At 38.0% G+C, this 27,112-nt stretch overlaps 1 long non-coding RNA gene across 1 annotated transcript; it reads right to left on the reverse strand.

Moving 5' to 3' along the window:
• Window positions 1-1,286: 1,286 nt before the first annotated feature.
• On the reverse strand, window positions 1,287-27,112 carry LOC140614490 (uncharacterized). The gene is made up of 3 exons (XR_012015344.1): window positions 26,861-27,112; window positions 3,149-4,443; window positions 1,287-1,503 (listed from the first exon to the last, which is right to left on the reverse strand). It is a non-coding gene; the product is annotated as an uncharacterized lncRNA (long non-coding RNA).

Below are 27,112 nucleotides of genomic sequence, written 5' to 3' on the forward strand. Positions count from 1 at the left end.
TATATAGTATTGATCCAATTTTCATAATGTAGCATGATTATATAAATGTGATTAGGTATGTAAACATGTGTGTATGTGGGTATATGTGTAGCTGGAGAAAGAAATTTGAAAGGGTATATGTCACATTCCAAAAAATGGAGATTATTTCTGGATGATGGAATCCTGCCTTATTTTTATTTTCATCTTTATTTTATATTGTCTATATAACCTCCCATACATATTATTTATAATCAGATTTTTTTGAAACATGAAGTATCTCCTTTTATGCAGAAGTCAATACGTATTTTCTTTTGCTGCATGGGCATACTTTTCCCACAGTTGTTTTATAAAGAGGAGAGACATTTGAATATATAATATGCTCAAATAAGTCTTGTATAGATTAAGAAGATTGAACCCAAGGTCTTAAATGTGTCATAATTAGAGAAATAGCATATGTATTAGTTTTCTATGGTGGCAGTAACAAATTATCACAAACTTAGTGGCTTAAAACAACAGAAACTTATTCTCTCATAGTTTCAGAAGTCCAAAGCCACTAACACTGGGCTGAATTCAAGATATCCACAGAGTTGCACTCCCTCCTAAAGTTCTAGAGGGGGATTCGTTTCTTGGCTCTTCCAGCTTCTGGTGGCCCTCCAACATTCCTTGGCTTGTGGCCACCTTCCTGCTTCTAAGGTCACATCTCCTACTCCTCTTCTGTCTATAGTAAAAATCTCTCTTTCTCTCTCTCTCTCTCTCTTATATGGTTATTTGTGATTACAGAGTCCACCAAGATAATCCAGGATACTCTCTCTATCTCTGGATCATTAACTTAATTCCAGATACAAGGACCCTTTCTCAATATAAAGCAAAATTTACAGATATCAGGGATTAGAACATGATGTCTCAGGGACACATTTTTTATCCTACCACAATATGATATCCTAAAAATAAGAATCCCACCCTGAATTTGACAGGATTATTGATTATTATTAATGAAAATAAGATGCTGTTGCCACCACCATGCTGATATGCATATGGCCTATGAGCTAGCCTAAATGTTTAATGCAAGAGACAGATCTGATACCTGATTTATAAACCCAGTGCTTCTCATGTCCAAGAGAGGCTTTAGCCTCTTCCTTTCCTGAAGTCCCTATTATATTAAAAAATTAAGAAATACCAAAGAGCATTAGAAAAAATGGCACATTGTACACATACCCCATGCTCCTCCTAAGAAGTCCGGTAGGAACTCTGTACGTTTGGAATTGACCATCCAGCTTTTGGACCATTATCTTACTCACAACCCTGTGCAGTGAGCATTTTCTTTTGGTCCAGTTAAATGTCATCTATAGCCACGGCTGGCACGATGCCATTTCACATCATAACTAACCTGGCCATTGTGCATCTCCAAGATGTCACAGCTGTCTAGAATCTGGGAGATGAAACCATAAACAGGTGAAACTGTGTCCAAGGAATTCTAAATGTAGAGTTGAATGAGTACATCAGGAAGCTGAGGAGAAGCCAGGCCTAAGAGAGATGAAAGGACAGAGTATGTATGAGGTCTAGGCTGTCACAGAAACTAAGATCAAGTCAACAGAACCTAGACATTAGAGCAGAGCTGTCAGCTCAGGATGTGGCAATAAGAGGCAGAATCTGAAGAAAGTCCCTGGAGCTGAAATATTGAGCAGTATTTCCTTTTTATCCATCCCTGTGGCTCAGTGCTTTATATTCATTCTATCACTGAACCTTAAACAACTTTGCAAGACAGACATTACCATCTTGATATTACAGATGATAAAACTGAGGCTTAGAGAGGTAAAGTAAACTTTCCAAAGTCATCTTAGGGCAGGGACTAACCCATGAGTGGAGAGGGAGATATTCGGGAGTGCCAAGTTGGCTCCAATAATCAGAATACTTTCAACTCCTTTCCTTGGGCCTCCCTAAATTTATGTTCAAATTACTACCCAGTCATGCAAAATGGGTAATAATTGGCCATCACATGGTTGGGAGAAAAGCAAATAAATGACAAATTAGCTAATTTTGTATCTGAGAATAGAAACAAGCTCTAATTGTGAGCTGTCTAGGTTTGTCCTGGCTCTTTGTCTCCATAGACACAGACTATACTTTCCAACTCTTAACCCAAAGCAATCGTATGCACCACTTCCCTGTGGTTTTCCTGCCAATAAAACTGTAGATATTCCTAGAGTGTGTACCCTTCTCTAAATATTTCTGTTTAATCTCCCCACAGCTCTACTCTCTTGTTTTTCTCAAGCTTCTGATTTGATATGGTTCTCTCAGCCGTGCCAGCATCAACCCTTCCAGGTAGGATTCTACTCTCTCTTTCTGGGCCTCAGGACCCCACATTCAGCTCTGTCCTGTTTTAAACACCCAAACCAGCAATCTAGTCCTTTTTCAGGAAGGGAAACCTATTAAGAACTATCATGGTAGAAAACAGTCCCCATCTCTTTTCCAAAGCAATAGGAATCTCTGCACTCACTCACTGGTCTGGCAAGCAGAAGAGCCAATTCTCATCTGTGATGTGTGGTAGAAAGAGGAACTAATTGCTACAACCCTGTTGCTGGACAGCAAAAACAAGGGAGATTCTAAAAAGTCATGTCTGCATTTAAATGGGCTGAAAGCAAAAATGATTCCAAAACCCAGACCAAGGGCACAGGACAAGTAAGAAATGGCAAGTGGGTCTCGAAACAACACCTGAGACACAAACAGAGGGCTTTGTGTGTAGTGTTTGAGAACAAGCCTGTGTGTAGGGATGGGGGTAGTTAAGGTCACTGTGCTGATTTGGACAATGAGAAATCTAGGGCCAACACTAATGCAAACTTCTTGAGTGACTTCATTCTGAGGTCTGCGGTCTGAGTCTGCATGGCCTTCCTGCACACCTCCTTGCTGTTCAACTCTTCTTGGAGGTGCATGCAATAAAGTTACAGAAATTCTTTACAGAAGCAGAATTGCTACTCCAGGCAAGTGCATGATGAAGTAACCCTTCTAGGAGGTGTATATTGTGTATATTGTAGGCTTTTTGCCAATCCCTGAAGTATTTTAGCTATAGAACATTCACTGGGGCCACAAGAATGTGTCTGGCTAAGGCCCATTAAAACAGAAAAAAAAAAAAAAAAAAGACCTCCCCCCCACCAAAAAAAAAAATTTAGAGTACCTGATCCTCTGAATAATTTCTTTAACAGACAGAACAGTCTACTAGAAGGAGAGTAGACCCATTCAAAGCCACCTTTGGTAAATCCTTTTGCAGTTTCCTTGTTTCTAATCCAACCAATGGACACCATCACATCTTGTTTTTTATATTTGTTGGCTTATGGAAAAGTACGCCGGCTCACTGACTGCATGTCTAGTGGATATAATTTTGACCAGCCTGTCTTCTTTCTTCCTTAACACAAGCCTGAAGATTGACTTTTTGCCTTTTTAAGTCCAGACATTTTTTAAGATGCTGTCACGCTGCTAGAGAAAGTCTAGAGGAAACAGTTCCCTGGAGAGGCATGCATGTCCTCCACTCAGGGAGGCAGAGCAGTCTCCTTGGAGCGTTTGTCCTCTTTGATCGGCCGAGAACTTCTCTGTGGTCAGGAAGAGAGGGCAGAGGTCTGAGACCATGGGGCCACCACTAATTCAGAGTAGGAAAAGGAAATGGTTTTCTAGCAGAGATCTGGCTGAGAAGTCTCAATCCGAGTCAGGTCAATGGCCACCACTTTTTTATCCTCTAAATGCCTTCCTTCTTAATTCCCTTCCCTTTTCAAAGAAGACGAGAAACAGTATTATGTTTCTGCTTGTAATTTCAAATTTAAAAGAACACCTGGCCCTTCTGCTGAGCTTGATTCAGACATCTGGTACAGCCATCAAGAAGCAGTGCCAGGGGCTGGCGGGATTCCAGTCCTCGTTCCCTTCTCAGCTTACTCCACACTTTCTAGGGGTTATCAGAGCATCCCCACGAGTGAAGAACAGTATGCACTTTCTTCACCCTTATGAAGTGCTTACTGTGGTTTCTGCAAGTGGCAAATAAAAGAGCAAGTATTTTAAAAAGCATTTTATGTTTATAAATTTCTTAGGTTGAAGTCTCTAATAAGGTAATATCATGATGGCAGCGTGGATCTCCCGGGGCTGCCAACGGTCTGCTTCAATCTCAGAGGCACAGTTGTGATTTGGGATAGATACCTTCATCCCTAGGTTTCGTCACTTAAACATAGTCCTGGAGCATTGAAAGGAATTCTGTTTGGAAAGAGTTCTTGATTCCTTTCACTTCCTGTTTTTCTAAGGTCAGAAACAACCAGTAATTAAAAAAAAAAAAAAAAAAAGCTTCAGTTTCTACTTAAGATGGAAATGATGGCTTCCTCAAGTTCCTGCCACAGAGAATATACTTGTGAGATCAGCAGGCTGATGTGTGTCAGTTTTTCCGGGAGTTTTGAAGAGTGGAATAAACCTTCCAAGACAATACCCAGGTTCCTGTATTTTGAGAAAAAAGATAATTTATTATAGAGCTTCTCATACTAATGAAGTTGAATTGTTATCTGCATATTTCATCTCAGCACTCCCCATGGATGAAGAGACCCCAGAGGGCAGGACTGTTGGTCACTTGGTTCATAGGTCAAAATGGTATGTAGAGCCTAGGGCATGGCAGATGGCCATGAATGTTGTTAAATAAATTTGGAGGGGAGTTGAAGAAAATATCTCTGGAAACATCTTAAATGTACATGTTTTCTGGGAAGATGGAGGCAATTGAAATGAATTAAATCAGGGATCAGCAAACTACAATCTGAGAACCAAATCCAGTAGCTACCTTTATCTTAAACAAAGTTTTATTGGCACACAGCCATGCTCATTTATTTACATAATGACTATGGCCACTTTCACACCATCACAACAGTTGGGTGGTTGTGACAGGGACTGTATGGGGACTAAGACAAACTTAATATCTGGCCTTTGATTTAAAAAAAAAATTACTAGCCCCTGACTTAAGTGAAAAAATGAATGTAGCACACAAGTAAATAAGCAACAAGTAATTACTGAATGCTTGTCCTGTGCTTAATATTATCACAGGATTTGCAATAGACACGGCAAGATGTATCTTCTCTGAGTAACAGGTACTTTAACCATTTGAGGGCACCAATTTTTAGCAGCTGAGCCAGTGATGAAGGGAAGGCGTCATCCACAAGTTGGAGGGAAATGGACCTCATTGAGATGTAGCAGCTGGTAAATCAAAGAGGGGGTGAGCAGAAGGAACCAAAGCAAGTGCAAAAGTGGAAATTACTTTGAAGGTGGCACTGACAATAGCAACCAAAAGAACGCAATCATCATCCAATCTTTCCCATTCTTATTTTCCTGGAAGGTTCCTGGGGAAAGCATTGCATTCTGCATTCACGGTATAAAGTTCCAGAGTATATAAAAAAAAAAAAAAAAAAGTTCCATAGTATAAAGATTGGAACTATTTTCCCTGGGTATTGAATTCAAACGTGATTTCAGAAGGGTGAAAAAACTCAGTGACAGGTTGTTGATATTTGATCTCAACTGTATGTAGTTATTACCTTTCTAAATTTTATTGAAGACCTACTATGAATAAAAGTGTTGTGCTAGGTGCTTTACACATATTGTTTAAATGGATTATAGTTTGTGTGAGAAGCCTTATTATTTCTGTTGTATAGCATCAACACCTTCATAGAAACCTCTGAAGCCACACAGTATACGAGTCAGAATAGGCCAGATGATGCTTCAGTAACAAACGGTTCCCACATCTCAATGGTTTAACACAATATTTGTTTATTTCTTGTTTATGTTACATGTTCTCTGTAGGTCAGCAGGGGTCACTGCCTCCTGTAGTAACTCAAGAAACCAAGCTGGCGGAGACCACCATACATTGGCAAAGAGTATTAGAGCACCTCCTATTGTCTATAGTAAGCTTTGTCCAGAAGTGGCACAAATCATTTTTACTCACATTGCATTATCAGGATAGAAACCCACTTCTTTCTGATTCCAATACCCTTTATCTTTCTACTAGCATTCATAGCTACATAATACGCCCTTATTAATATGATAGTGTGTCTCATAGATCTTTTTCACCCAAACTCAAGCTTTACACATGCATGTGCCAACACTTACTAGTTTAAGAAATATTTACTGATGCCTCCTATGAGCCATACACTATCTTAGCTACTAGGAATATAGAAAAAAAAAAACAAAATGGACACAGCAATCTTACATTCTACCAGGGAGGGAAAATTAACACATTAAACAGATGACTTAGTAAGTAAAACATAATAAAACATGTATAACGGTTGGTGATAAGTTGATAAGTGCTATGGAGAAAGTAAGACCTGTCAAGAGGTAAACAAGGCTGGAGGCTGGGAGCTGACATGCTCCCTGACCCCACAGAGCCCTTTTAGCATTTATGCCTGAGCATGCCATATGCCCTAGGGATCCTGGAAATCTGCTGCTTGATGGAAACTGGCATAAGAGTCAGATTTGTATTATTTCTGGCGGTCTGCAGTCCAATACACAGTGGGAATCTGAAAGTGGTAGAGAATCTGGGTGGGGTGGGGGGTGGAGGATGGAGGGGTAGTGGTTTGGCCAGGACGATCTAGTTTTCTGAGGCCCTTTCAGATGGAGTTGAGGAGGTTGTTGGCGGAAGGGGGGCAGCTTAAAAACTTGGATTCTTCTATGCCTCCTTAAATATAATATAATTGTGGCCAAGAAAATAAGGGTCCTTAAAACAAGTCTTCATGGGAAATGCCAAAGGGAGGAGGAGGGGTCTGGTATTAAAAAAAAAAAAAATCTGAGCATGTGCCTTAGGTACGTGTGAACAGGTTAGATCTACGCCTGTTTGGCCTTGGCTGGTAGAGGATTGCAACGTTTCTCTTCATTTGTAATGAGTGACATGTTTATAATGAATTTTACTCACCCAAATTTGGGTCCCTGTTTCCCTTTTCCTAAAATTAACTCTATTTTCTCCTGTTCCACTACAGTGCCCTCTGGCCCTTTCAGTAGGTCCCACTGATAGCTCATGAGGTGTTTTAAAACCAAATTATTCTTCTTACATTCAGCAATGCCTTTCTCTTTTCCCCTGCAATTTTTCCAACTTGCTATCAATCTTCATGTTAAGGTTTTCAGTAAAGTGTGTGGATAAAGAATATCTCCTTTATAAGTGGTTTTTTCTATTAACCTGGCTCATCCCACCTTGTCAAAACACTTAGCTGCGAGATAGTAACTCCCTCAAAGTCCTGGTTCAGATTTCAATTTACCAGTGACCTTGGGTGGATGAATCACTTTGCCATTGTGACAAAGAAGGCTCCTTGGGGAATATAAGATTATTCATTTTTTGCTCCGCTACAGAGTCAGAATTTGAGGATTTCTTAATATTTGAACAGTTCAAAAGAGTGATACAGACATCCTATTTGACTACCTTGATCAGTTGGAGATATGGGGGAAGCTGCTGTCTAGAACACTCTCAGAGCTCAGGATTGCTTCCAAAGACCAGAGTACCATTGTGGTTTATCAACTTTACCCTGTTCTTAAGCCAGCATCCCACCCTACCCCCACCCACAACCTGACTACCTCCTTCTCTCCATGCCCTTTTCAATCTACCCCACAGTAAAAATATGAATCATCTCTTACTGAATGCTTACAGTGTGCCAACCATTGTGCCATGTTGCATAAATAGTCACAATTATTCACACCTCTAGGTTTCCAAGACCTTTGCCACATGACTTTGCCCTTCCTCTTTTGGAGGCAGAACGTCTTTCCTCCATTGATATTGGGTTTGGTCATATGATTTGCTTTGATGGATAGAATAGATGTTAGTAATGTACCACTTCCGTGCCTAGTTCTCAAGAAGTCCCAAATTTATTCACCTTATCCCTTAAACCTCTGTGTCAGCTATGAGAACAAGCCTGAGCCAAGCACCTGGAAGATAAGAGGTATGTGGCCCAGTTACCTGAATCACTTTAAAAGCCAGCCAAAATCTGGTAAATCTCCTGGCTTGTGAATGAGGCCATCTAGACCAGCCAGCCTCCAGCTGACTACAGATATGTGTGTGAGCTAAGTGACATCAACCAACCTTGGTACAGGTAGTGGCAATGTTGAGATTGCCCACAGTCTAAGGAGAAATAAGAACTAATTTTTCTTTTAATCCATGAGTATTGGGATGTTTGTCATGCAGTAATAGCTAGCTGGCAAGCATTTTATAAATATTAGTTTACTTAATCCTAATAATGATCTTAAACAGTAGATTCTATTACTATTCCCATTTTATAGAAGAGGAAACTGAGACTCAGAAAGTTTTAGGATCACACAGCCATGAAGTAGCAGAGTTAGGATTGCAAATCCAAATATCTAATAATTCAAAATCTGACGTGTTTCATAATATATCCCTGTGAACACCCCTCTCCTTGCTTATTTTGTTCTTGTTCATTTTGGAGGGGAAGGGTTCAATTCTAAGCAATTGAAATTTGCTAAAACTCAGGCTTTTCTTTTATAGTTGAAGAATTCCTTTTCCTTTTCCTTTTTTATTTTTTAATATTTTTGAATTCCTTTTCCTTAGACTCAAAGTGAAAGCTTCAGTAAATGACTTTTCTTGGAGTCTCTGTTGTAAAGTTTTTCTGAAGCAGGTGTCAGTAAAGAAAAAGACACAGATTATTTCTGAACAGGTATAGAAACACATTTTATGGTAATAACTTATTTATGCAAATAACAGCAGTGTGTACGCTAAAATTTCCTAATGTACTTTCCTCATAAGTTAACATAATTGGTGGATCCTATCACTCAGTCAGAAATATGTTTGTTCCTGTGCAGAATAAGTAATTGAAGAGGTCGATACATACATACATGCTTATAGGGGACAGCTTTGTGAGAAGGGAGAAATGAAGCCTCACTGGAAAGTGCTTAAATTTCATGGAGGCAGTGGCATAAATCGTGGCACATTGCTTCTCTGCAAAGTTGCCCTCAATCCATGCACCTTTCCTGGAATAGAATAATGAAATGATTATTCTTTATTCTAGTATGATACACATAAGAAACGCTTACACTCTCTAGAAAGATGAATTGGTTTTATTCTTAAGGAGATTTCAATAAATAACCTGTTATCTTAAGCACTCATCTGTTGTTAATTTGCTCTTATTTGCAAAGTTCAATATGAAGACTTCCTTTCTTTCAAGCTGTTTTTGTTTTAAACATGCCATGGTCGCTATTCCATCTTGTTTGAACGTTTTGTAAAAGTGCAGATGAGAAGTTTCAACATTTCTAGTGTGTCATGGAGCTTTTCTACGGCTTAAAGAGAATGAGGAAAACAGCTACTATCTTTCTGCTCACAGCCAGTAAATCTGTTCTATTACACACTGCTATAATTACTTTCCAAACACACAGCTGAGAGTGCGAAAAAGTTGAATGCCTGTGATTCAGAATCATTCAGAGCCCTCGTGTTTGTTCTGTTGGCAATGACAATTGCATGACTTTTTTCTGATTTTCCATTCTATAAAAAGTTGGATAAGTTGACATTCTTCTTCTTTTTTTTTGACATTCTTCTTTTGACTCATTCTCACAAAATGGGAACAATTCCTCAATAGGACTTCTTGGCAGACTTAGGGCCTAAGTATAATTAAATAAGTGAAAATTCAATACAATTCTTTAAAAAGAAATACAATTATTAAAAGATATCTTGTCTAATTTGTTTTAAAGATTTTATTTATTTATGAGAGACACAGAGAGAGAGGCAGAGACATAAACAGAGGGAGAAGCAGGCTCCTCACAGGGAGCCCAATGTAGGACTGAATCCCAGGACCCCAGGACCATGCCCTGAGCCAAAGGCAGATGCTCAACTGCTGAGCCACCCAGGTGTCCCTATCTTGTTTAAGGTCGTGAATACTAAATACCAAATACTTCTAGAATGATTGAAAACATGAAGTAATTTAGATCTTATTTTTCTGCCTCACATTATTACTTAACTTTTATAAATATATTTTGATTCAAAAAGAATATAACAGTATTTCTAAGTTATTTATCTAATGTACTTCCTCATAGTAGTAGTATTTTCTGACATTTTCCATTCATTTAATTATTTAAAAGTTCTCAGTAATAGTTGGCATACCACGTTAGCAATTTCCAAAATCATTATTAATTATTGTAGCATTTTATGCTTGAAATAATAAATGTACATTTATATGCAAATAACTGCTATATTTTATCATATGTAAAGCATGTGAGAAGATTTTTCACTTCAAGGTACATCTAAAATATGTACTTACATTTGAAAGTGAATATTCACATAGGAACAGTGAATCGGAATGTACTGCCTTGCTTGTTTTCCTGCTTTGGTTTTGCTCTTTAGGGATGATGGTAACCTTGTCATCATATCAGTCTACCACATGTTTAAGGATACCAGGAAAGGTATGAAATTGCACATGAATCTTCAGCCTGAATCTTTCAAAGGCCAGTGCTGAGACTGAGGCTAACAAGTACATTTTGGCTGAATATCTAGGTCAGAGCTAAACTCTGATGCATCCCTAAATAGTTTCCATTGGGAGATGAATAAATTTTAAGATATAAGAAGGTATATTTTCCCAGAACATTTTGGATTTTTATTTTGTATTTGGGTGCAGTTCAGAAAACATAAGAATCTTCTTCCAGTCACTTCTGCCAAATTTAAAAGGCAGCAGTTAGCATATACTCACTGTGATTCGGTCTAGTAAATCAAACCCTTTGCTTATGGGTAAAATGACTGACTTTCAGAGAAAGAACAAAAAGAATGACATAGAATGGAGCATGAAAAACACTCAGAAATGAAGTAATTAAGGACAGGATAAAATGGTGAAGCAAGGCCGACAGCTCATCCTTCAGGATCCAGAGTCTAGAAGAATTTGGGCCATGAGTCATTTGCAATCCAGGGCCACTATTTGGTCTTAAGATGGATATTGTCTGTGCTGAAGGTTGGCAAATGGAAATAGACCAGATTTGACCCCAATTCTGCCTCCTTGAGCTTGATAAAATCTAGATAAAGGGTACTATCTAGAACCAAACACTATAGAAACACACAAAGAGGCATTTAGTACCATTCTGAAGAGTTAGAAAGATTCTGAAGAAAGCATCTTTATTGTAGCCTGACATTTTTGTCTGTGGGCAAGACCAGTAACTAAGTCCTGATGTGGACACAGATAAAGGAAACCATCTGGCCATTCAATATTCTCCTTTAAACTTTAGAAATTAATATATTTTGTGAATATCTGGGAGTCCAAGTGACTAATTGATTTACCGCCTCCAGAACTGAAGCCCATGTTGATCTCACTCAAATTGTCACTGAAATAAGTACCCTATATTATAAATCAAGATGGGATCAAACAGAATCTCATATATCTGACTCGATAGCTTTTAGATTGTGCCCAAATTATTGAGATTCCTTTAATTTCAGTATTGTCTGCTCTAAAAAGAGAATAGTAATAGAGTTTTTAGAATGGTAAAATGAGATAAGGCATGAAAAGGAGGATCACAGTTTAGTGCAATACAACCTGAAATGTACATGGAGTTTAGATTCTCTATTTCTATAACAAATACAATTTTTTTTGCTATTCTTATTTCCACTGATGACAGAAATAATGGCAAACTTTTCAATTCCAAGTAATAAAGTTTCACCTATTGTAAGCAGTATCATTTGGGGGTAAAGTAAGGTTTGTATTTCTTTCTGAAAGAGTTCTTCCTCTCCTACCTTCTTCCAAAGATGGCATCTAGAGAAAAGAGAGTTCATATAGCCTCAGAGAGTCTTCTTTCTCCATGGCTTCTTTTTTTTTTAATTTTTATTTATTTATGATAGTCACCCAGAGAGAGAGAGAGGCAGAGACATAGGCAGAGGGAGAAGCAGGTTCCATGCACCGGGAACCCGACATGGGATTCGATCCCGGGTCTCCAGGATCGCGCCCTGGGCCAAAGGCAGGCGCCAAACTGCTGCGCCACCCAGGGTTCCCTCTCCATGGCTTCTATTGACTGACAGGTGAAGTGTAGCTCCTTGAGCCTGTTCTCTAGCCATTGGGCTCTACCTTCCTTGCATCCACTAAAGAAGTGTTCCCAGATGCTGTAACTCATGGTCTGGCCTCTTGGCACAGTAAAGACTGGGTTTCCCCACATCACTGCCTTGGCACCATTTCAGCTCTTTCTTATAGTACAGACTGTCAGGGACTTATCAGTCACATCCCTTCTCACCATGGCCATCCTCTCAGCCACTGCCCATCTTGTCCTTGGTTTACTTCTCAATGTACCTGGAGCCTACGAGAGGGAGCATTCTATTACTGAGTCTCAGGCTTTATCCTTACTTCATATTGATCCTTCCGAATCTCTTCTCTCCTTCATCTGAACAGGTGCTATTTGCTTTTTCTCTCCGAGAACTCTCCCTACATAATACTTGGAATTCTTTAGGGTTAACTCTCTTTTCTTTTCTTGGCATGAGTGTATTCATGACTTAGGTGTAAATTTGCAAAGAGGTGCAGAAGGGAATAAAAAGGATTATCAAAAATCCATCAAGAGATATTGCATAAATATTACTCCATTATATGCAAAAAGTACTGAGAACATTAAAATATAGTGAATAATGAATAGCAGCAGTTATTTACTTAAGATTAAAATAGCATAGTAAAGCCAGACCTCAGAATCTTCCTTTTCTTATAGCCCAAGAGGAAAAAGCAAGCAAACAAAAATATCCAGCTAAGATAGACTAGTAGCAATCATAAAAATATAGAGTAAGTTGGTTGTCAGTTGAACACATTAATAATTGGCAAGGCTGAGTGTGGTAGACGATTATAAAAGCCCCCCGCCCAACTCCCAGCCCCTTATGTACACATGTACATGCCTTATATAATGACCCTGGGCCCCTTAAGTAAGTATGGGTAGATCCTATAAATATGGTGGAATAGCACACTTGTGTTTAGGTTACTAACCAGTTGACTTAGAGTTAACCAAAAGAGATTTTCCAAGGTTGGACTGATTTAATCAAGTAGGAGAAAGTGAAGTATCAGGAAGGAGAGCTCCTGGTGGCCTGAAGAAAAGGAGCAGCCATATTGTAAACTGCGTACAGAGCTTGGGGGCAAGCCCCTGAGAATAGCTTCTGGTTGCTAAGAGTGGTCCCTGGATGGGAGCTAGTAAAAAAAGGGGAACTCAGTCCTACAATCACAAAGAAATGAAGTCTGCTAATTTATTAATAAAATAACAACATTTTCCAAGCTCACCAGTGGTGAGCAGAGGATCCAGCAAAGCCCTGGTTCCTGGCCCCTGGACACTGTAAGAAAACAAGCATGTATGTTTGTAGGAATTTGTTATTTAGTAATTGAAAGCTAATATACTGGGCTTGGCAAACATTCAAGCAATTTTAAAGCCTGCCTTCCACGGAAGCCATGCAAGGGGCAATGTAAGAAAGGAAAGTAAACATGTCCCTCCCTCTTCCCCTGACACACACGTCCACATTCACACAGACACACAAAACTCTTAAGATACATATCCAACTTGGAAAGAAGTGGAAGGACAGCTACTGTCATCAGTTCCAGAAGGAGAAGTAACAATTTCCACTAAAACTCCACCCGGACCACCTCTGAGTCTAAGCAGAGCCAAGCACAAGCTTTGGAAGTCTTAGTTTTAGAGAAAAGAGAGGAAAATAGGAAGACAAAAGGATTATTAACTTCCCAATCTAGTTGTCCCCAGCAGTTATAGAGAGAGATTTAGACAGAGATGACAAGAAGGAGAAAAAGGAGAGGAAGAAGGAGAAGGAGGAGGAGAAGAGGGAGGAGGAGAAGGGGGAGGAGGACTACAGTAAAATCAGAGTTGCAGGCAGCAGGGGGAAGAAACATTCATGAAGTTCTTCCTTTATCATGTGGAGAGCAGGGTAAGGAGAAAAAGTAGTAATGATCACTGAAGACATAGTATTGAAAATGGGGTAAAAGAACAACCTGGCTGACTCACTAACTGAATGGAAAGCTCCAGTGCCTGAAGGTACATTGGGAAAAAAAAATATTTCAGTCCTAAAAGTATCCTTCCATGGGAGCAAGAGGCTATGGCTAATATCCAGTGGTTCTGTTTTGATTAGGGAGCACTTGTCTTTCAAGTTGTTAAATATTTTGAGTATTACCCTAGGATATAGACCAACAGAGGAGAATAAACTTGGCCATGAGAAACAAGATTAACCTTCAGGTTCACTAATAAAGGTGCATCTAACCATATATATATATATGGGAAATATATACATATATACATACATATATGTGTATATTTAAAATAATTTCTATAATATATAAAATAAATATTAATAAAATTTGTACTAATATAAAGGATATATAAGACACATAATAAAAATAATACATTTATGGGGTGCCTGAGTGACTCAGTCAGTTAAGGATCCCTTGATTTCAGCTCAGGTCATGATATCAGAGTTGTGAGATGAAGCTCTACACAGGCTCTGTGCTCATAGGGAGTCTTTCCCTCTGCCCCTCCCAACCACTTGTACATGCTCTTTCTCTCTCTCTAAAATAAAGAAATAAATCTTTAAAAAAATAAAAATGATAAATTTACAATTATTATTTATAAGTAATAATAAATTATGCCATGTATTCCATAGAGTCAATTGATTCTCACAGTATATTTTTGTTGAATTTTGCTGAATATATTTTGCTGAACTCTTGACCTGTGACCAAATTAATGGTTGCAATTTATAAATTAATATAGTTCCCACATGAATGTTCATTATATTTTTCTTTATTTTATTAAAAAGAAATAAAGTACAATCACAAAGATGTTTGTCATTTGTAAATAAGGTGAACAACTTCTGTCTGAATGAGATAGTATTTTCCAAATACTGAATATGCGTTTCCTCAATTATCTGTGCTAATCACAATGTAATGGCAAAAGGCACAACACATTTTTTTTTTAAGATTTTATTTATTTATTCATGAAAGACACAGAGAGAGAGAGAGAGGCAGAGACACAGGCAGAAAGAGAAGCAAGCTCCATGCAGAGAGCCCAATGTGGGACTTGATCCCAGGACTCCCAGATCACACCCCGGGGCTGAAGGCATGTGTTCAACCACTGTGCCACCCAGGCATCCCAAGACACAGTGGGTGCCTTTAAATTTCACCTGTGTTATTAATATTCTCTCCATCACCTTATTGAGTTCAGACTGTCAACAAAACAATAAGTCAGCGACTGATTTGTAGCATTTGCCAATTTCCATAATGTAAAAACTCTGAGCATGGCCAATTTTAAGCAATGAATGTGAGGTTATTGAATGCAAAATAACCTCAATAGCATGGGTAATAGTAAAATAGAGTCAAGTCATCTTTTAGGAAAGATGTAATGTATTTATATATAAACTAACATAATTTAATTTTTAGTAATGGTCATATTTTCTTAACAACTGTTTCATAAAAATACTGAAAATGTAATAACCTATTCTCATGGTTGGTATGAGCAAGTGCCAGCACCCCACTGCTTCGTATGCTATTCTACCCCATCGGCTACATAAACAATATCATTAGATTTTAATTCATAAAAAAATAAAAACATTTTTCAACTGTATTGGAAATTGAGTCAATTAGAATTCACCTACTCTGTTTTAAACTCAAACACTACTATCCAGTATAAAAGAGAGGGAAAAAAAGAGAGTGGGTATAATGCATCTCTCCAAGCATGTGCAGTAAAATAATGAAGAAGAGACCTATGGTATTGCAAAAATAGATGAAGAATCTGTTCTGGAAGGAAATATAAGCCTTCATAAAAAAGGAAAAGTTCCTAGAAGTTGTTCAGGCTACAAATAAACTAAATAAAACCATGAATTTAAGAAATAAGGTTCAAAGATAAGATGAAAATACGGAGAAAGTAAAAGTGAACAAGATAAGATTGAGAGCCCACTGTTAAAGAGAAACATCAAGGAAAAAATTTCACAATTACAAATAATTTTCATACATATATTTAGACAAAGAAAAAATAAGCATGGATGACAACCAAACTGCTGACAAAGAGAAAAAAGATAAAAGAAGATAAAATATAGAATACAGAGACAAAAAGAATGATATAGTAATATAATTACAGAAAAGAAAATAGGTATCATAGTGGATAAAGGTGTCAACCAAAAATATAACTGGCCCTTAAAAAAGAAAACCCCTTAAAACGAAAGGGAAAATATCATCAGTGTCATAATAGAATGTTCCTGAAATAAATGGAAAACTAAATAAGCAAATTGAAAGGAAAATTGATATGAGCAACTGACATGAGGACATGTTCTAGACAAATATTGACAACATCAAACGCTGGTGAGGATGTGAGCAACTAGAATTCTCATTCATTGCTGGTAAGAATACAAAATGGTATAGTTACTTTGAAGACAGTTTGGTAGTTTCTTATAAAACTAAAGATGTTCTTACACAATCCAGCAGTTTCTCTCCTTGGTATTTACCCAAATGACTTGAGAACTAATATCCATACAAAAACCTGCACCTGGATGTTTATGAAAGTTTTATTCATAGTTGCCAAAACTTGGAAGGAACAAAGATATCCTTCAGTGGGTGAGCTGATAAACTGTGGAATGTCCAGACAATGAAATCTTTTTCAGCACTAAAAACAAATGAGCTGTCAAGATAAGAAAAGACATGGAAGAAACTTAAATACATATTACTAAGTGAAAAAAAGTCGATCATAAAAGGCTATTCACTATATGATTCCAACCATATGATATTCTGGAAAAGGTGCACCATTGACTGTGAAAATACAGTTATTGCCAAGAGTTAGAGGGAGGGAGGCAGGGATGAAGAGAAAGATTTTTAGAGGAGTGAGACTGTTCTACATGATACTACAATAGGGAAATATGTCATTATGCATTTGTCAAAACCCACAGTTTATACAACACCAAGAGTGAACGCTTATATAAACTATGGACTTTGGGTGATAATGACGTGTCAGTGTAGGTTCATAGATTGTACAATGTACCCCTGTAGAGCATGATGTTGATAATGGGGTAGGCAATACTTTTCTGCTCAATGTTGCTAAAAACCTAAAACTGCTCTAAAAATAATCTACTTTTAGAACAAAACAAAACACAATTATAAGCATAGATATATTATTGAGATATTCATTCTCTCAGATCATGAACTGATTTGGGCCAAAAGTGAGAATAAGATGTTTTTATGAATTGCAGAAAATAATATATTACATAGTTCACCAAAAGACAAATTGACTCTTATGAGTGATAATGGATGTACAAATGAACTCTCCTTTTAATAAATGCATTTTTTTTAATAAATGCATTTTAGGAGTAAAGGACACAGCAATTGCCTTTGGTATTGGATGCTATCTGCACTGTCTTCCGCATTGGACCTTTAATTTCTCTTTATTGGTTTAACGATACAAAAGTTTATGCTCCTCGAGATTGAACCTATTACAGACTTATATATTTAGAAACAATTCCAAGGAGTTTTATTCTATATAGAAATGACTATTTCCAGATAATGTTAAGAATTCTACATCCTTACTCAAATAAGAGATTCTTAATAAGACAATTCCATATTAAGAAGGAAATGTAAGTACTAGTACACTGAGCAGGGGTTTGGAATAGTGTGGCTCAAGTTCTAGGACCATCCTTAAGAAATGTTCTCAGGTTTATTTTTTTCTTTTGTCTTTCTTTTTAATAAAGATTTTATTTATTTATTCATGAGAGACAGACAGAGAGAGAGAGGCAGAGACATAGGCAGAGGGAGAAGCAGGCTCCTTGTGGGGAGCCTGAGGCAGAACTCGATCCTAGGACCCTGGGATCACGACCTGAGTCAGAGTCAGATGCTTAACCACTGAGCCACCCAGATGCCCCATGTTCTCAGATTTAGAGTGATCATCATATCTCTATATAAGAAGTTTCATTTACTGTAACATGAAAGTATTAGTACCTCCTCTCCACTTGTGTGAAAAATACGGTAGCAGCTAAAGTCTAATTTAAATTACAAAAACCCCGTTTTATTGATTTGTTTCTAAGTGTGAGGCATCGTGCTAAGAACTTTATAGATGTTTATACTATTTAATTCTCTTAACCTCCAAATTAGTAATTAATCTCAATCCTTCTTTCTAAATGAGCATACCACAGATCAGAGATGCTAAGTAACTTGTCTGGGGTTGCACAGCAAGTATGTGGAAGATTCATGATTTGAAACCAGTTGTGCCTAAATCAAAAATATGTGTTCCTAACTTTTTCACTTTTCTACTTCTCTTGATATCACCTCCTTAGGATATTTCATTAAAGGTAGAGAGAGATGAAAACATTTCTAGAGTGTTCATTTGATGTGTTAGATTCTTTTTCTGTGTGTGTGGTTTTTCTTTTTTTTTTTTTTTTTTGAATTTCATCCACACAATAATTTAGTGAGAAAATTTTATCATTTCTGATTTACAGCTGAAAAAAAATCTATTAGGCTTAGAGGTCGACTAAGTGCAATTTGTCTGAGATAATTTTCCATGTGATTTGAACCGGGCCTTGCTTGATTCCAAATCTCTTGTTTATTCTTACTACTAAATATTGTTTCACATCATGTGAAAAAGGGTGACACTAAATTTCAAGCTAAGACATGTAATTTCCAAGGCCAAGGTGCTAACATGGGACTTACTAAATAATTTATTGTCTTGCTATGCCAGAAAAGGTATTTTTTTCTCTTCTGCCTGTAAAATCCAGGGACAAATGAGCAATTTTAATATAAAGTGCCCCCAGGAACCAGCACAAAAACTCCTATTTAAGGACTGTCAGAAGTTTGAAAATGGTGACAGGCTGGCAAAATGCAATTCTTTTAAAATCTTAGTTCAGGGTCTAAGAAATTCTTCACAACTTTGAAACCATCAAGAGAAGATGCTTTGAGGAACAGCAATATCTTTTCAACTGTGGCAAGGCTGTTACTTCCCTGTCATCATACCCCCTTCCAAAATGAAGGGCTTTACAGATGTAATGAAGATTCTCTCGGTCTTGCTGCTTTAGACTCTAGCACAGACTTGAAAATAATTAGTGAACCACCCTAGTGGTGATGTGCTACTTTCTGCCAGCAAAGCTCTTCAGAGGCAATAATTTGCCTCTCCTCAGGAACATTAAAGTCTTCAATTGAATAATGATGGCCTGGAAATACATGGGTCTGAACTAGATCAGTGAGAATCAGATTCTTGAAACCTGCAATCCCATTTTATTGCTTAGAAAGCAAAATGTCTATGAGAGCGATGAGTCCATGGGCCATGGCCCTGATACCCTCTCCACGCAGCAAAAGTGCAGGAACTGACATTCAGGCCTCATTCGACAGCTGGACCTCTCTGGCTCTGAACTCCCTTCTGCTCCCTTTACCCTACTGGCAAATATATCCTACTGTCCTATACTCCTCCTTGCTAGTGGCCTGTACTTTGGAATTTCTGGAAATCACTTTCTTTATTAATATGTGACACCTAAGCTGTTAGGTAAACTATCCTTTTGTCAACTTTGCATTATGTAGTAATTATTATTTTTTTTAAGATTTTATTTATTTATTTGACAGAGAGAGAGCATGAGCAGGGGGAAGGGGCATCGGGAGAGAGAGAGAGAAGCAGGCTCCCTGCTGAGCAAGGAGACCTATGTGGGTCTCCATCCCAGGACTCCAGAATCATGACCTGAGCTGAAAGCAGATACTTAATTGACTGAGCCACCTAGGTATCCCTTATACAGAAATTATTAAAACAATCCTTGTTCACTGTAGAAAATTCTGAAAGTATGAACACAAATATATAGAGGTAAAACATTGCCTGATATGAGAAGAATCAGAAAGTAGCCTTCTCAGGAGGGGTGTAGAGGAATGTAGGAGTAGTATTAACAAAAAGAGACAAAATGGAAACCTCTGGGTTGCTCAAGATGTTTTATATTTTGACCTGGATGATGGTGACATGGAGAACACATATTAAAAAGTGAATTAAGTGATACAGTTTAAACACTTTCCTATGTACTGTACCTCAATAAAAAATGAAAGCATTTAAAATCAGTCATCGGGATCCCTGCGTGGCGCAGTGGTTTGGCGCCTGCCTTTGGCCCAGGGCGCGATCCTGGAGACCCGGGATCGAATCCCACGTCGGGCTCCCGGTGCATGGAGCCTGCTCCTCCCTCTGCCTGTGTCTCTGCCTCTCTCTCTCTCTCTGTGACTATCATAAATAAATAAAAATTTAAAAAAATTAAAAAAAAATAAAATCAGTCATCACCTCAAAACTTAGAGCCACCTTCACATTGGGATATTTCCTTCATATCTATTTATGATATGAATTTTAAAAAATTTGATATGATATGGATTTAAAAATTTTTAAAAAAATTAAAAAAAAAATAAAATCAGTCATCACCTCAAAACTTAGAGCCACCTTCACATTGGGATATTTCCTTCATATCTATTTCCTTCATATATATACACATATATGATATATAGCATGTGTTCATGCACTTGGTCTGGAATTCTTCATTTTTACCTAAAATATGTCCCTCTACTTAATAACTTTCAACTTGCAAATATTCATAGATAAAACAAAGCTACATGCAGAACAAATGGATACCACCTCTGCTCCCATCAAGGGGTGCTATTAGCTCTCTTGCTCCATGATTCTATTCTAGGCAGCTCTTTTTTATTTCTCTTTTTTTTCTCTTTTTCTTTCTTTCTTTCTTTCTTTCTTTCTTTCTTTCTTTCTTTCGTTTTCTTTCTTTCTTTCTTTCTTTCTTTCTTTCTTTCTTTCTTCTTTCTTTCTGTCTGAAAGATCTCTGCTATGGTTGTGTTTATTTCTGAAGTATTCCACAAAGTCTGTGACTCTATTTTTTCCAATAATTCAAAAGCCATTGAGAGTGTTGAAATTATCAGCAGGAAGAAGCGAATGATGTGGGTGGAAGGAAAAGACGAAAAACACATGGAAGTGAGACTGCTGCAGAGACAGTTGGCCAGGCTTCACTTTCTCAGGACTTGGAATTGGGGTTCAAGCCGAGTTATTCTAATTTCCCTGTGCCATGGGCTCCAGGTGACACCTGGATTGTGTAAGCAGTTAACTTTTCTTCCTAGCCTGTATCTTTATGTAGAAATCCCTAAGTTAGTAACATAAAAATGAATGAGATTTTGTGGGAGCATCCAGATTTTGTGGCAGAATGGGATTTCTTTTGAAATTGACATTGACTTATCCAGCGATCCCCAACTTTGGATTCTTAGCAGTGGGAACATTCCAATGTCATCAGATCACCCCCCAGCCCATTCTAAACATGCCTCTCCCTGGTGCATGTTTGTGTCCGGTCCAGTTCTCTAGATGCAGCCTTTTAGACATGGACTTGTGTGCTAGTGGCTTATTAAGGAAGCTCCTAGGAGAAACTAGTAAGGATAGGAGGAAGAAGGGCAGGGGAAGGAAGAGTCCATGTGAGCCTGTGACTTCAGGCAAAGCCTCAGCCTCACTGAGCCTGCAGGAACCCTGGAGACCTAGTTACACACCACCACTGGCTGGCCTCAAGGCAGGAGGGGCAGGCTTTCAGACAACTGCAGGAGTCAATCCTAGGATGGGGGTCTTCCCTAGATGTTACCCTCTCCCAAGCAAGATTTCCATGCGAAGTGAAAAAGTGGCACCATTTGCCTAGGGAGCATCCTCTGAAGGGAGCTATAGAAACACCCCCATTGGGAACAAAGATGCATAGAAGCTGCAGCGAAGATACAGAGTAGAAGGGATCCTGCAGATTGGGTGGAGTGTGCGGTGTCTGCTGCAGTGACTGTGACACTCCCTTGTCTTAACTCTGTGCCACAACTTGCCCCAAGGGATCTGCCCTCCCTTCAGTAACCTCTCTTTTGTTCGCTCATTTTCAATGACCAAGTCACGTCATCATTTCCATGATTGATTTTACCTCCAGGTCAAGGGAATGTTGCTATTCTTAAAAGCCTTAATTAAGTCTGTAGAACAACCTGGAGGAGGCTTGAGAAGTGAGTGTTCTCATTTTCATTTACAGCTGAAAGAAACCAAGTTTCACATATGAAAACCAATCCTTGTGTTCTCAGTCTGCATGTTGGAGAGAGACACCTGGGGATGCCACCTGCAGTGTTGATTGAGTTCCATGTCATCCCTGGGGGCCCCATCCCCCCAGACTGTGCTGTGCATGGTGCCCCTTGAAGGTTCATAAGTCTGCATGTTCATACTCCCAAACTGCCAGCATCATTATGGGGTTTCTTTGGGAAGAGGTAAGATGAACTTTTGATTCTTTGGCGCTATTTATTTCTTTTCATTTTTGAAGCTACAAAACATCTTGATCAATACTTCAACTGATTTAAACTATATCCACAATTAAAAGCCCTCAGACTTCCCCTCTCCCAATCTTATGATATGGCCTCCTAAAGGGACTATATACTTGTTTCAAAATCATTGTGTCTTCTCTGACTCTCCATCAAGGAGATATTTTGTATTATTTTAGAAAGCATTTTGGGGGCACTGCATCTTTTTCCACATACTTTGAATATATATTATAAAACTACACACTTTTTACCAATGAAACACTTAGATGTTTCCTCTCCTAATACTTTTGAGACTTTATGAAGTAGACAGATTCTGTTTTCTTTCTTTCTTTCTTCTTCTTTTTGAGATTTTATTTATTTATTTGAGACAGAGAGAGAGCACAAGCAGGCAGAAGGGTCAGAGGGAGATGGAGAAGCAGACCCTCCGCTAAGCGAGGAGCCTGATGCAGAACTCGATCCAAGGACCTGAGATGATGACCTGAACCAAAGGCAGATGTTTAACCTACTGAGCCACCCAGGCACCCCGAGATCCTGTTTCCTATGTCATATCCTAGCATGTACTCTAAGAGCTCCTTTAGTAACTGTCTTATCTGAGTCATAATGATGGAAAATTAGACAGTATGATGATAAATGTATATTTAAAAAATTGAAATTGGAGGTACCCCTGGGTGATACAGTCAATTAATCATGAGACTCTTGATTTCAGCTCAGTCATGATCTCTGGGTCATGAGATTGAGCCCTGCTCAGGCTCCACGCTCAGTGTGAAGTCAGCTTGAGTTTTTCTGTGTCCCCCTCCCACTCATTCTCTCTCTCTCAAATATATAAATAAATCTTAAAAAAAAAAAAAGAATTTGATAATTTTGGAGATGCCTTCAGAAAGCATGCTACATGCCACAGAGTACTCAGAGCTTTGTTTTCTTAACACAGGACACCCCCTTGCAAGCCCACCTCTGCCAGAGTGTGAGATAACCTGTGGCACGGACTCAAGTTTCTCTATTTCAGTTTCCTTATCTGCAGAATAGGAGAAGAATGTCTATTTCTGAGGGTTCATAAAAAGCCTCATGTGATCACGTTTGTGAGGTACTTTGTGAAACTATAACTCACTGCCTACATGTAAAATAATCGTCATGCATGTACATTTGTATGCGTGATGTATAGCCTAGGCACACTGCACTAGGAACCAGGGATCCTATGTTCTGCCGCCAGCTCTACTTATAAGGAGCTTGCCATGAACACAAATAAGCCCTTTTCATCTCTGGATTACAATTTCCTCATCTATAACATAACATGGTTTGGTGAGCTTACCATAAGGTTTCTTCATGACCCAAAAACTTTTACTCATGCTTCCACAGATGGAAGTGTCCATTCTCCCTCAGCGATGTCTTTCACCTCAAAATGAACAACTGGAGGATAAGTATATCTAAATAAAATCTCAGCTTCCTTGTTCTATGGCCAATGATCATTGAAAAAAAATAGGTATATTTCCTCCCAAATGACCAGAAGCAATCCAGAGTACGTGATTCCAAAGTCTTACTATCTTGACAATGTTGTTAAGGTAGCAGAAACCACATAAAAATGTTGAAGCAATTTAATAGAGACAGATTTAAGTAAGAAGCATCACTGCTACTGGCAACATTGAATTTGAGAAAGGAGTCTTACCTAGACATAGATATATTTACCACTATTGACAATGTTATACTATTACAGATTTTAGTAGGCCGCTAGATACACACTTACATGTGCATGCCCAAGGCAAGAAATAGCTCATGGCATGCCAGATAAATGTTTATTATTAATTTTTATTTACTTTATCATCGACCCTCTATTTTGAGCTCCTTGAGGGTGACTACGTCTCTCACCTCTATAAAAAATATTTACTATCTACTGGGGCTATATACATTTATTAACTTATTTTACCTGTACAACACAGAATAGAAATACAAAGAAGGCTTGTACAAATGCTCTACTGCAGGGACACCAGGAATCTGGGAGCATTCTATCTTTCTGGGAGCTTTACTTTCCTAGTGTGTGGAAGGTCATAACATGGTTCAGTAAGGCTGCTAGAGTTCCAGCTATTATGCTCATTTTCCAGAAGGGAAGAGAAAGGGGATATAACTCTCAACTGGGTCAAAAACTTTACTTTTTTTTTTTAAGATTTAATTAATTAACTTATTTATTTGAGAGAGAGAGAAAAAGCATGAGTTGGGGAGAAGCAGAGGGAAAAGCAGACTCCTGCTGAGCAAGGAGCTGGATACAAGGCTTAATCCCAGGACCCTGAGATCATGACATGTGTCAATGGCAGATGCTTAACCATCTGAGACACCAAGGCACCCCAGTTTCAGGAATTTTAAAGAAACTTTTCAGAAGTTAGAAGGAACACTTAGGCTAAAATCTTATTGGTAAGAACTTAGTTACAAGAAGACTGAGGAACACATTTATTCTGGAGAAAATGTCCTGGCCTAGAAATTGAGAGCCTGTAACCAAAGAAGAGAAGACTGATATGTAATAGGCAACTGATGTCAGTGTCATCTCCATGTTACCGATGCAGACATTAAGGCTTACAGTGGGTAAAAAATTGTGCACAATCATAAGATACTGCAGCTAGTGATTTACCTCTTACTTAAGCCAATACACTTTTCACAATGTAACGCTGCAGTCACAATTACCTTGCAGAGTGGCCATGTGGTAGATATTCAATACCCATTTGTGCAGTGAAGAAGTAAATGAGCACCATGGACCAGCAGCAATAAAATGGTGAAAAGCATGGGCTCTTGAGCTGTTCTTGTCAAACTTTAACATGTACCTAATTTTCCTGCACATCTTGTTAAAAGAAAGATTCTGATTCAGTGGAAGTGGGGTAGGTCTGAGAGCCCACATTTCTAATTAGCTTGTGGATGATAACTATGCTGCTGGTCCATGGGACACTCTTTGAGATCAGAGACTTACATTATCCAATAATCTTGAAATATTCTGAATTGAGATGTACTGTGCAGTAAATGTAAAGTACACATTTACTAGTTTCAAAGATTTAGTATGAAAAAAGAATACAAAATATCTCATTAATATTTTATATAGATTTCATATTAAAATTATAGCATTTGGTCATACTGGATTAAATAAGATACACTATTAAAATTAAATTAACTTTACTTATTTCTTTTTACTTTTTAAATGTGGCTACTAGAAAACATAAAATTACATATGTGGCTCACATTCTATTTTTATTGGACAGTGCTGATCTAGATTGGGTAATGCTACTTTGTTCAAATTCTGAATCCCTATGTACTAAGAAAAAGATTATAATCAGATTAACTTCATTAAATTCAGTTTTCCATTATAAACTGGGAGCAATAAAAGTGTTTTCTTCCTAGAGTTGTTGTGATGATTGAATAAGAGAACCAAATAAAATGCTTAACACATGTTAACTCTTTGAAACTGAGCTGTAACACAGGGATTTCAGCAAGGACCACCAAATAAAAAAACAAAAAAAGCATATGATGCTTCATATTTTAATTTTTTTTTTAATTTTTACTTTTTTAGAGAAAGGTAATGTGTGGAGGAGTGGGGCAGGGAAAGAGGGAGAGAGAGTGAGAATCCCAAGCAGGCTCCACTCCCAGTGCAGAGCCCTATGTGGGCCTTGATCTCATGACCCCAGGATCATGACCTGAACTAAAATCAAGAGTCAGACGCTTAACTGACTGAGCCACCCAGGCATCTCTGATGTTTCATATTTTTAAAATATGCCAAACATAGTAATTAAGCACTTTAATAATCTTTGTTGCCAGTTATTTGAAAATAACGAATTTGGTCATACACATCACAGAAACTTTGCCAGCCTCATTCTTCTTATTTCCTAAATTCAATGAATTTGATGAGTTTCCCAATGAACACAGAGCTATAAGTCATGTTTGATTATCAATGTTGGACATAACTAGAGTGTGTATATTTCCAGGTGGGGATCAACTGAGTCATGCCACTATTGCTCACACAGAACTATAGTTTACTGTAGGTCCTCAGAGAAATTTGCATACAAAAAAATTAATCTCTTCCAAGTTCCATGTCTTCACCAGTCTATCTGTTCTCAGAACACCCAGGGTCTAGATGAATTCACTAGAAGGCAATTTGCTGAGTAGACAATTTGCCTAAAACCAATTAGTCAAAAGGCTAATTCACCAAATGACTGATACATCAACTTTACTTATTGCTTTCAACTATTTAGCTGTGGTTCATAGGTTTTGATTTTGTTCTTATTGTAACATTTTAAGGCATGCTTAATTTGTTTTTGTCGCGGTCACCATTGCTCTTGTTGAAGCCAAAGGGCAAAGAGAGGAAGAGGCCAAAGAAACAGCAGAAAATGAGAGCTGAGGAGGAAAGCCATGGGACAGAAAAGAAAAACACTGTAGAGGTACAAGGCACATAATTACAAGACTATATTCTCAAATATGGAGCATTCTTATGAATATACTTTTCAAGAACATATCATTAATCATGCAAGCAGACAATGGTAATAGTTCCTGATATGCAAGAAAAATGTTCCAGAACATATTTTTTTGAGTACGTGGAGAATCCTTATCAATATAATTTCCTTGGGCATAATAAAATATTCATAGCCATTTTCATATTCAATAATTACCATGTGAAATATCTTCCTTATGCCCCAGTCTCCGTGTCTCTGTTTCTCTCATTCTCCAACTGGTAGCAACAGGAAGCAGGGGAAAAAAATGAAAAATAGTTCTTCAAAAATAGTTTTGAAAATGGAAGCTTGGTGGATCAGTCACACTGAACACAGTGAATCAGCTACTGGACGCTGGCTTGCTTCTGGATGTACCAAGAAAATTGACAATGGGTGAGTTAAGAGGGATAAGGGAAGCCCAAAAAACTAAAG

This window comes from Canis lupus, chromosome 22 (assembly GCF_048164855.1).
Source record: "Canis lupus baileyi chromosome 22, mCanLup2.hap1, whole genome shotgun sequence".
NCBI lineage: Eukaryota > Metazoa > Chordata > Mammalia > Carnivora > Canidae > Canis > Canis lupus.